Genomic DNA, 10,689 nt, shown 5'->3' with positions numbered 1-10,689 from the left:
TGAGCATCTCCGGACATGGACCTAACATGAAATGGGTTTGGAAGAAAAAGGAGCACGCATCTTCTTCACAAACTGTAAAACCAATCAAGCAATGAGAGTTAAGTCTCAAAAGACTCCACCACACCATACAGCACCAAGCAAACCAAGCTACCAATGGTAAGAAAAAGCTCAACAACAAACAAAAGTGCTACCAATAGCTCAAGCAATCATGTGTTGAAGTATCCTGATGGCACAATCAAGTAGAAATCACACAAGCTACAAGATTTGCTCTTTGAAAGACAGTGACAGCAAACCTTGACATCAGAAACCCTTGAGTTAATTACTCAAGACCCACTTCTTGCATAGTATATTGATTTGAACTGCATTGATCATTAAAGCATGGTAGAGCCGACCACGTCTATGCATAAGACACAATTGTTCAACCCATGCACACAGTCGTCGCGGAGTACGCCATCTAGGAGAGGTGGAAGGGCACTAAGCAATTAAGGGCAATGTTTGAAGAGGGAGGAAAAAGTTTGATGTTAACGTGTGATTTTTTACAAAATTACCTAATAATTCCCTTATAATTCATCATCAAGGGAAAATTCACTGATAATATCTTCCCAATGAGTGTAAATAGTGTATATACTAACAAAAAATCATCAAAAAAATAGTCTTTTTTGTTATTTTTTCTCATTTTTCTCGATATTGAGACTTAAAAATAGAGAAATCCAACACAAAACAATAAAGCTGTGTTTTTCAATGGATTTTCTTAATTATTGGATTTTCATATCACTTTTTAGAGAATTTTGTTATTTTCTTTGATTTTTTTAATAAACGGATCAAAAATTAATAATCAATAGCAAATAGGCTCAGATGGAAAAACAGAAGACATGATGGTGATTTGAAAGAGAAGACGGATAAGCACAAAAATTTTCAATGAAATCAAAAGATGGAAGCGAGAAGCCTAAATTAGGCGGCCAGAGCTACTTTTGCAAAATTCTTGCAGAATGGGCTACATGAATTCGATCGGGGAAATTTTTTAGTCTAACATAGATTTCACGGCCTAGTAGGACTAACGGGGGAATTTGAGGAAAAATGGTTCAAGAAGTCTGGGTATAGATAGTAGGCTAAAACCACCTCGTTTCCACTTGTGGCCTTTGCAGAGAAGATCTTTTCGACCTCTTTCGCGCGTCTTTTTCGGAGTCTATAGTTGCTCGTTTTCAGCGCCGTCTCACACGAGACATGAGGGGTAAGTTCTTTACTCATCAATAATCCATTTTGTATGGCTGGTAGCTAGTCTAAACCCCTAGAAAAAACCCTAGAAACAGAGTAGTGCACGAAGACCTAAGGAAAAAACATTGACCATAGCGGCCTGTCAGCTCGACCAAATTGGATGAGATTTGAACTGTAGCATGCCCTAACATAATAGAACCTTTCTATATCATCAGTTGACCATCCAGTAGGGGTCGAGGGGATCCCTAGTAGAGAAGCTAGGTTTTTGGCAGATGCTAGATTTTGGATCTGACTCCACATACAGCTTGCCTACAAGGTTCATATACAATGTATATGATTGGTTTCATGAAATCAATCAAGCAAAGCCCTCAAAAAGCAAAAAATGGCTCGAAGGCTACAAAGCGTCAAATTCGACATACGAAGTCAAACTAACTCCAAATGAACCAAAATTGAATGAGTTGCTTCACGACTATGTTGCGGACAAGTCACAGAAATCGGTGATTTCAGAGTCGACAAAGGACAAAGTGATGCCGACAAGACCAAACTTGACCAAATTCAATTTAGGACTTGTTTTAGGTGTATAGAATGTGTTTAAGTCAAAAAATTTAAGTTTTACAAAAAATTTGTGACTGCTGTAAATAATCGTGATTACTTACTTTTGTACTATTTTTGCTTGGAAATTGTATCATCACCTCACCTATCATGTGTACACACCTATTACATGCCAAAAATCAAGTATGAGCCAAAATGAGCACCTATAACTTGAAAAATTGCCAGAAAACGCAAGGAAGTCTTTACAAGCCAATTTTTGGGTTGTGGATCACATTTCTTGATTCAAATCACCTCATATCTCATATACAGAGTCTATACAATGCCTAGAACCAAGTTGTACCAAAAAATGTTGATTTTGGTAGAAAAGTTAATAATCACGATTATTTACTTTCTAGCCAAAATGGGAAAATTTTGCTAATTTGCCATCATACATCCAAAGTACTTGATGTGCTAAGCACACTAGCCAAGTTTGAACCAATTTGGAGCTCAAAATCTCAAATATCCTTTATATCTACTATTTCACAGACCCAAAGCCAAAATCTAATACCATTTTCACTCTATGCATCGAAATGAGCCCATATTTCACTCACATTATGTATTTGGTATATACTTCAAGCCTGTGAGGCCAAGTTTGCAAAATGTTGAAAAAAATACTCACCTGTAAATAATTGCGATTATTTACTTTGGTTGCAAGAATTTGTTTGAACTTTACAATTTTGTTCCTTGCATGTTTTTATGCATCTATGCTTGTTAAAAAATTGATTTGAAGCAAATTGGAGCAAATTTGTCAGCATTTCAGATTAAATGACATTTTAGAGAAAAGTCCAACAAATCTGCTAACTTTGACACTCTATTCACTGAATAGGAGCCATGCAAGCAGCAGAGAGGGCCAAGAAGAAGCTCAACCAGAAAGAAAAGTTGCAAGAAATACCCACATACCAACTGGATCCAGATTCAGTCAAAGCCGCCAAGACAGCCTATCTTTCAAAAGAACAGCTAGAAGAGCATCACACCACAGTGTTCACCGGCAGATTCAAGAGTGAGGAGGGACATCAGGTAGAGTTGCAACTCCTACCGAAAGAAGTGTATGATGTCGCCGAAAAGCTTGAGACCAAAGAAGCCAACGCAAGCTAGGACTCAGAGATTTCTATGAACAAGAGCCATATGGTGTGGATTTTCAAAAAGCTTACCAGCTTTTATCTACGATCAAAGAAGATGGAACTGCACAAATTTCTGACCCCCAGGGGAATAAAGTTTAAGTGGTGATCACTAAAGAAATAGTGGCAGAAGCACTTAGACTGCCCACAGAAGGGATAACAATGAGGGCAAGGGACAGGAAAACGGCAGGTACCTTCACCAAAGAAACCGCTGCAGCCACCTTTGCTGACCTTATACACAAAGAAGTGAAAGAGCCAGCAAGGTTATACCACCAACACTTCCACTTCCTGGCTAAGAGGCCACCAAGGTATACCACGCCAAATCATGTGGTTTCCACCATTTTCACGCGGGTCCTCAAGTCAACAACCAGGCAACCAGTGGACCACGCACAATACGTCTTGACCACCTTAAAAGAAACAAATAAAGAAGTGAAGATTACATACCTCGGTGCACCAGAGGTACTGACAAGAATTGCATACCATGACATCGGCATGGCCGACAACCTACCACCTGCCCCAGACCAAAACACTTGGATAGTGTCAGCTCAACAATCTCCTCAAGCAACAATATCTGCCAAAAGATCATATAAGTCAGGCGAAGAATCAGCTGAGAGCTTGCCAAAACGGCATAGCAGTGAGAGCTTGGATAATGAAGAAAGGAGAGCGTGCATTGAGGAAATGAAGCGAAAAGCTCTGGCAGCACACCAAGAGGAGCCCATCCAAAAGCAAGCCCGGTTTGAAAGGAAAAAACACTCCTACCAACACAGCCAACAAGCACAAAGAAAGGACCCAGAAAAATGGGTGCCTAGTGGACTTAAGGGACGAAGGACCAAGCATCACACCAGGAAAGAGGATGAAGAACCCGCGGAAGCACTAGAACGTTGGTGCAGCCAAAGTTGGTCCAAGCTAGGATATGGTCAATGCTAGGCAAAGGCAGCATGTGAGTGCAGTGCACAAGGCTAGGGCAGGTGCTAAGGCCCTAAGCAGCCCAAGGATAGCGGAGGCGTACGTTCAAAGTGGTTTTTTAGGCCAAGGGTGTGTTGCAAAGAGCCAAGTAGGGTGGTGGCCTACTATGCCCAAGATGTGGGTTTTATGTGCTAGAATGTTGTCTTCAATGTGCTCTAGAAGCCCGTCCAGACAGCTCGTCAAACGGAGCCCCAGTGTGCAAGATATTGCAGTTTAAAGAAAGAGTGTGTAGCAGATCCCCGACGGACAGGGCAGCTGGGGACAGGTGGTCCAAGCTGATGTCAGTGCGTACATGTGTAGAGCTCAATTTATGAAGCATGCTTGTCTTCTCGGATTGCGAATCAGAGCTCTGGATAGCAAGATATGGTCAGAGGAAGATTGTCCGGGGGCTGGGACAAACCCACTTGACCGCATTGGAGTACGTGCCATCTGGCGCCTTTTGAGTACCGACAAAGTTCTAGAGCAGAGTGTACACCATACGGGGCTAGCAGGAAGTGACTACATACCAAACGGAGTCCGGAGCAAGGAGTTATAGCGGTCACGAGCTGGGGTGCCTTTGTCCAAGGTTGGTCGCATATGATTTTTTCTCCTTTTGAGAGGCTTGATTCGAGGATGCTGAGGAGTCAAAATGCAGAATCGGAGGGTGTGGTCGGAGCCGAGAAAGTGGCATTTCAGGTGGTGGTTACAGCTTGGTAGTACGACATGGGAGCAGAAAATGGGAGCCAAGCAAGTGCAAGCAAAAAAGTTTTTTGGTTTCAAAAAAAAACCAATGGGGTTTTGCTTATCTTTAAGGGCTTAAGGCTCAAGGCACTGGGTGCTGTCACGTGGCGGGAGACAAATCCCACATGCGCTGAGGGAGCCCGGCAGAGGAGCCTATATGAGCAGGGCCGTGAGGCTCATTGGGTGTGTCGCAAGGGCGTGGAGAGCTCTCGGAGCTCGTGGCTATGGCGCGTGAGGCGCGGCGCTGCACGGGCGGAATGTTGGTGGTTTTGGCGGCGACGGCCGGCGAGGCGGGGCGGCGGTGGCGCTCGCTTGGTTGAGGTAGAGATGTTGACGTGGCGAATGGTAAGCCGTGGTGCCCGCGCCCGTAAGCTTTTTTGAGGGGAAATCCCCCCCCCCAATAGCGACATCGCTATTGCCTTGGATCAAGGTAACTGCTGCAGAAAATGCCAGTTTTTTGAAATTGGGTAAGTTCATGGATTGCCTGCATGAAGAAGTGCGAAATAAGGTGGAAATAGATGGTCCAATGTCGTATGAGGAGGCAGTAGCTCTAGCGAAAGGGCGAACCAAGAAGATTTTGAAGAAGCGCGAGGCTAAGTGGTGTTTGCAAGGTGCAGTGATGCCAAAGCAAGGTAATCGGTGGTAGCCGAGCCACAGGTGATGCAAAGAGAAGTGAAAATGCGGGAGGAACCAAGGGTTCTTTGGCTACAAAGAGACAGAATGGTTCCTATGCCAAAGATGCCGGCTAGAGCAATTCCAATTGTGGAAGAAGTGCAAGTGGTTCCAAAGTGGACAAAGGAAGTGCTGCCGAGTTCTAGTGAAGATGTTGAAGCTCCATTGAAGTGTGGTAAAGAGCAAGAAGTGCGGTTTGCAGACGAGGTTAAAGCGGTGAAGCTAGAGGAGATTCCCAAACTTGAAACCGAAGAGGAGACTATGTCGAGTGACAGTAGCTCTATGGATGCAGATACGAGTTGGGAGACCGAGTCATCCCAATCCAGGTATGATGAGTTCGACCTCTTACATGTGAGTGGAGAGGCAGTAAATGTGTGCGAGGAACAGCATGAAGTGCAAGCCGAAGTGCTTAGTGGATACCAAATGGAGCAGTCTAGGCCTACATGTGGTGGAGAGAAGGTAAAGCTGGTGTGCAGTGCCATGCTAATGGCCATGTTGGTGAAGGTAGCGGTGGAATATGCCATAGTGGTGCAGCAGGTGCAAAGTTGTGCTAAAAGGTGTGAAGCAGTTGTACCTATGGAAGAGAATGAGGAGGATGTGATAGAGAACGAGTTTCTCTCTTCCTTGGTAGAAATTGAGAATGTAGTGGTCGAAGAGCAGGAGGTTGCAGTCGACAAGCAGGTGGTACTTATTGACCTTGAAGCGCCAGTTGATGAGGAGGAGCTCGACGATGCTGGAATTGAGTTCCTGGCAGGTGAGAAAGACAAAGCGGAGTCCAGGTTAAAGGTGCTTCCTATGCAATTGTGCCCTCTATGACAGATGATACGGATTCCAAGGCGGTGTCCAAGCTTTGTAAGGAGGTATGTGAGTGGTGGTTGAAGGGAATGCTAATCAAAGTAGTTGTGCAGTGTGCTGGTGAGCAGGTACAGGATCTGCTAGATGAGGATCTAGCTTTACATGGATGGGAGGGCAGGTCAAGTAGGTCGCGAGTGTTGATTGAGCAGGATGGTGAGCACGAAGGTGCTCTATTTGGTGTTCTTAAAGGTTTTTTTTTGCGAGTGGGCAGTTGGCCAAGGAGTGCTTGGAGTGGTAGAAGCATGTGGATGGCAGTTTGGTTAAGCAGTTGGGTGTGTGCCTTGGTGTGGCACTATGCAAAGCTGTTGCAGGTGCATGGAGAAGACCAATGCAAAGTGTTCGACCCAGAAGGGTGATTACAGGTAAAGCAGGGGGTTGGGCAACCCGCATAAGCAAGGAAAGCGGGTAGCAGAGGCCAGTTTTTATACATATGGTGGGTGTTTTGTAGTGTACAGAGAGTTTGTTTTGGTGTGCAGTTTTCTAGTGCAATAATGCCATGTGTGGTTGAACATAAATGTTCAACGAGGGGGTGGGAAATGATGGTGCAGCCAAAGTTGGTCCAAGCTAGGAGATGGTCAATGCCAGGCAAAGGCAACATGTGAGTGTAGTGCACAAGGCTAGGGCAGGTGCTAAGGCCCTAGGCAGCCCAAGGATAGCGGAGGCGTATGTTCAAAGTGCTTTTTTAGGCCAAGGGTGTGCTGCAAAGAGCCAAGCAGGGTGGTGGTCTACTGTGCTTGAGATGTGGGTTTTATGTGCTAGAATGTTTTCTTCAGTGTGCTCTAGAAGCCGGTCAAGACGGCTTGTCAAACGGAGCCCCAGTGTGCAAGATATTGCAGTTTAAAAAAAGAGTGTGTAGCAGATCCTCGACGGACAGGGCAGCTGGGGACAGGTGGCCTGGGCTGATGTTAGTGCGTACATGTGTAGAGCTCAATTTATGAAGCATGCTTGTCTTCTCGGATTGCGAATCAGAGCTCTGGATAGCAAGATATGGTCAGAGGAAGATTGTCCGGGGGCTGGGTCTGAGCCCACTTGACCGCATTGGAGTATGTGCCATCTGGCACCTTTTGAGTACCGACGAAGTTCTAGAGCAGAGTGTACACCATACGGGGCTAGCAGGAAGTGACTACATACCAAACGGAGTCCGGAGTAAGGAGTTATAGCGGTCAGGAGCTGGGGTGCCTTTGTCCAAGGTTGGTCGCATATGATTTTTTCTCCTTTTGAGAGCCTTGATTCGAGGATGCCGAGGAGTCAAAATGCAGAAAGGGAGGGTGTGGTCGGAGCCGAGAAAGTGGCATTTTAGGTGGTGGTTACAGCTTGGTAGTACGACATGGGAGCAGAAAATGGGAGCCAGGCAAGAGCAAGCAAAAAAGTTTTTTGGTTTTAAAAAAAAAAACAATGGGGTTTTGCTAATCATCAAGGGCTTAAGGCTCAAGGCACTGGGTGCTGCCACATGGCGGGAGACAAATCCCACATGCACTGAGGGAGCCCGGCAGAGGAGCCTATATGAGCAGGGCCGTGAGGCTCATTGGGTGTGTAGCAAGGGCGTGGAGAGCTCTCGAAGCTCATGGCTATGGCGCGTGAGGCGCAACGCTGCAGGGGCGGAATGTTGGTGGTTTTGGCGGCGGCGGCCGGCGAGGCGGGGCGGCGGTGGCGCCCGCTTGGTTGAGGTAGAGATGATGACATGGCGAACGGTAAGCCGTGGTGCCCGCGCCCGTAAGCTTTTTTGAGGGGAAAGCCCCCCCCCCCCCCCCCCCCCCCCCAATAGCGACGTCGCTATTGCCTTGGAGGGGAGGGGTCCCACTGCAAGGAGGTGCCGACAAGCAGTTGAGGTGCAAGCCCAAACATACTCAAAGGCCAAGAAGTGAGAAATCCGGCCGGCCAAAGTGGAAGATGTAAGGGCAAGTGTGCACACCATGCAAACCTTTCCCAAAATAACCTATGCGAAGTGTTGGTAATGCAATAAAAATTCTAAAAGAAGCTCCAAATGAAGTGCACGACATGGAATGACACCACATTTTTCTTTTTTGAGATTTCTAGGCACACCCCTATAAAAGGATGTTTTTGTTCATTTGTTAGGGTCTTTTGACCAATTGGCTTTTTTGCCTGTGTGAGTAAGTGAAAGCTTGAAGCTTGTGTGATGCCAAGCTTGCCATTGAAGCTGCATACATCGGTTGTACTACTCTCTATGCAATAATACCACTCACTTACCCCAATCTCGTCTGTTGCTTCTCCCTATCCCCCTCCTCTTCTCTCGCTCTTCATGTATTAGTCATAGCTTGCAGAGGGTTTGCCTGCAGCTCGAGAGGTGCTACCAAGAGGGCAGATTAGGAGTGTCTTGTGATTCGGAAGGGTGAGTTGAGCAGTGTGGGTGTTTGTTGTGTTGTGGGTGTTTTTTGCAAGGTGTGAGGTAGTTGTTTTGTATGCTAAAGCAGAGTTGTTAGTGCAAATAAGCCAATTTGAAGGTGTTTTTTGAGAGGTTAGGGGTGCTGTGGAATCCCTGGGCTATAGAGAGGAAAATATTTTGTGTGCTAGGTGTGTTCCTTATTCCCCCTCTCCAACGTATGTACCAAGAAGAAGAAGCTTTAAAGCTGAAGGAGGCCAAAGAAGCGACAAGGAAGGCAAAAGAGGAAGAAGAACAAAAGAGAGCAGAGAAGACCATTGCACAAGGAGAAGCACAACATGCCCAAGGTGATGTGTCTCCCCACATCTCTTCTCCTGTCTTTGAACACCAAGATCAACCCATGTCAAGCCCACCACCATCACCAGCAGTTAAAGACACCACAAATGAGCCAACTAAAGAAGCTGAGTCTGAACAAGAGAAAGAAGCCGAAGCTACACAAGAGCCTGAACAGCAAAAGGTAGATGAATCTACACAACAAGCAACTGGAACTACTCAATATCAACCAATAGAGAAGGATCTAGAGATCAAAAAGGCAGCAAGTCCTGCAAACAGAAGAGAACACCACACAGTTTGAGCAGCCAAAGGGGCAAAAGGCGGAGGAACCACCCACTACCTCAACAGGACAAGATAAGGCTAAGGCACAACCCTCTACCTCAATAGAAAAAGATCGGCTGACAAAAGGGCAACAACAGCAATCAGCAGCCATGACGCAGCCAGAGGTAAAAGAAACCGCAGAAAGCTGTCTGTGAAGTCAAAATCCAATTCTGGCATCTGTCAAAAACCTAGCTTTTCTACTTGAGACCCCCCTCGACCCCTACCAAATGGTCAACTGTTGATATAGAAGTGTTCTATTGTATAGGAGCATGCTACAATTCAAGTCTCGTCCGATTTAGATGAGCTGACGGGCCGCTATGGTCAATTTTTGGTCGTAGGACTTCGTGCACTGCTCGGATTCTAGGACTTTTTCCTTGGGCTTAGACTAGTTATCGGCCATACGGAATGGATCATTGGTAAGTATAGAACTTTCCCCTCATGTCTTGTGTGAGACGGCGCTGTAAACGGGTGATTGTGGACTCCGGAAATCGCGCACAAAGAAGGTCGAAAGCTCTCTCTCCAAGGGCGACAAGTGGAAAGGAGGTGATTTTAGATTAACTTGGATATCTATACTCGGACTTTCCAAACCATTTTTCCCCAAATTCTCATGTTAGTCCTACTAGGCTATGAAATCTATGTTATACTCAAAAATTTCCTCAATCGGATTCCTGTAGCTTATTCTGCAACAATTTGCGAAAGTAGGCCTTGGCCACCTAATTTAGGCTTCCCGCTTCCATCTGCCGATTCGATTGAAATTTTTTTGCCTGCCGTCCTTGTCCTTCTAATCATCAACGTATCTTTAATTTTTTCATCTGAGCTCATTTGCTATTTATTATTGATTTTTGATCTGTTTACTGAAAAAAACAAAGAAAATAACAAAATGCGCTAAAAAAGCAAAGTGAAAGTCCAATAATTAAGAAAATCCATTGAAAAACACAGCTTTATTGTTTTTGGTTGTATTTCTCCATTTTTAAGTCCCAGTATCAAGAAAAATGATTGAAATATAACCAAAAAGACCATTTCTTATGATTTTCTCATAGTATATACACTATTTACACGAGGAATCTCTAAGCTCGAGCGAGCTTTTTCCGAGCAATCCCTAAAACGAGCGAGATAGGGCAAGGCACATATACAAAAAAAAAACCAAACATGATATCTTAGGTGACTTCAAGCACAACAACAAAAAATTAATTCAAGATTGCAACTATTTTTAATGGTAAATCAACCACAATTTTTTGATCGACAAAACCCTTTGAACAAGGTTTGAGTGTTTCCTTTGGTGGGCTAGAACACTTGGAACCATTACAATGGCATGTTGATATTCCTCTCCTTGATATTCCTCTCCTTGGAAATTGTTGGGGGCGGACATATGTGCATGAGCGGCGCCAACACACCCTTCAAAAATTTTGAAGGCATATCCTCGACTAGCACGTTGCATTTTCCATTTTTTTCTAACAAAGAAATACGCACATTGACGGCCACTATACCATTTCCTTTTTACATTTTTTCTGATGAAGCAAGCAACAACAGCAAGTAGCACATTAAATAAGTAGCAAG

The sequence above is a fragment of the Adiantum capillus-veneris genome, chromosome 3, assembly GCF_014529385.1.
Source record: "Adiantum capillus-veneris isolate H3 chromosome 3, ASM1452938v2, whole genome shotgun sequence".
Classification (NCBI taxonomy): Eukaryota; Viridiplantae; Streptophyta; class Polypodiopsida; order Polypodiales; family Pteridaceae; genus Adiantum; species Adiantum capillus-veneris.
Note: the sequence above shows the minus strand (reverse complement) of the source record.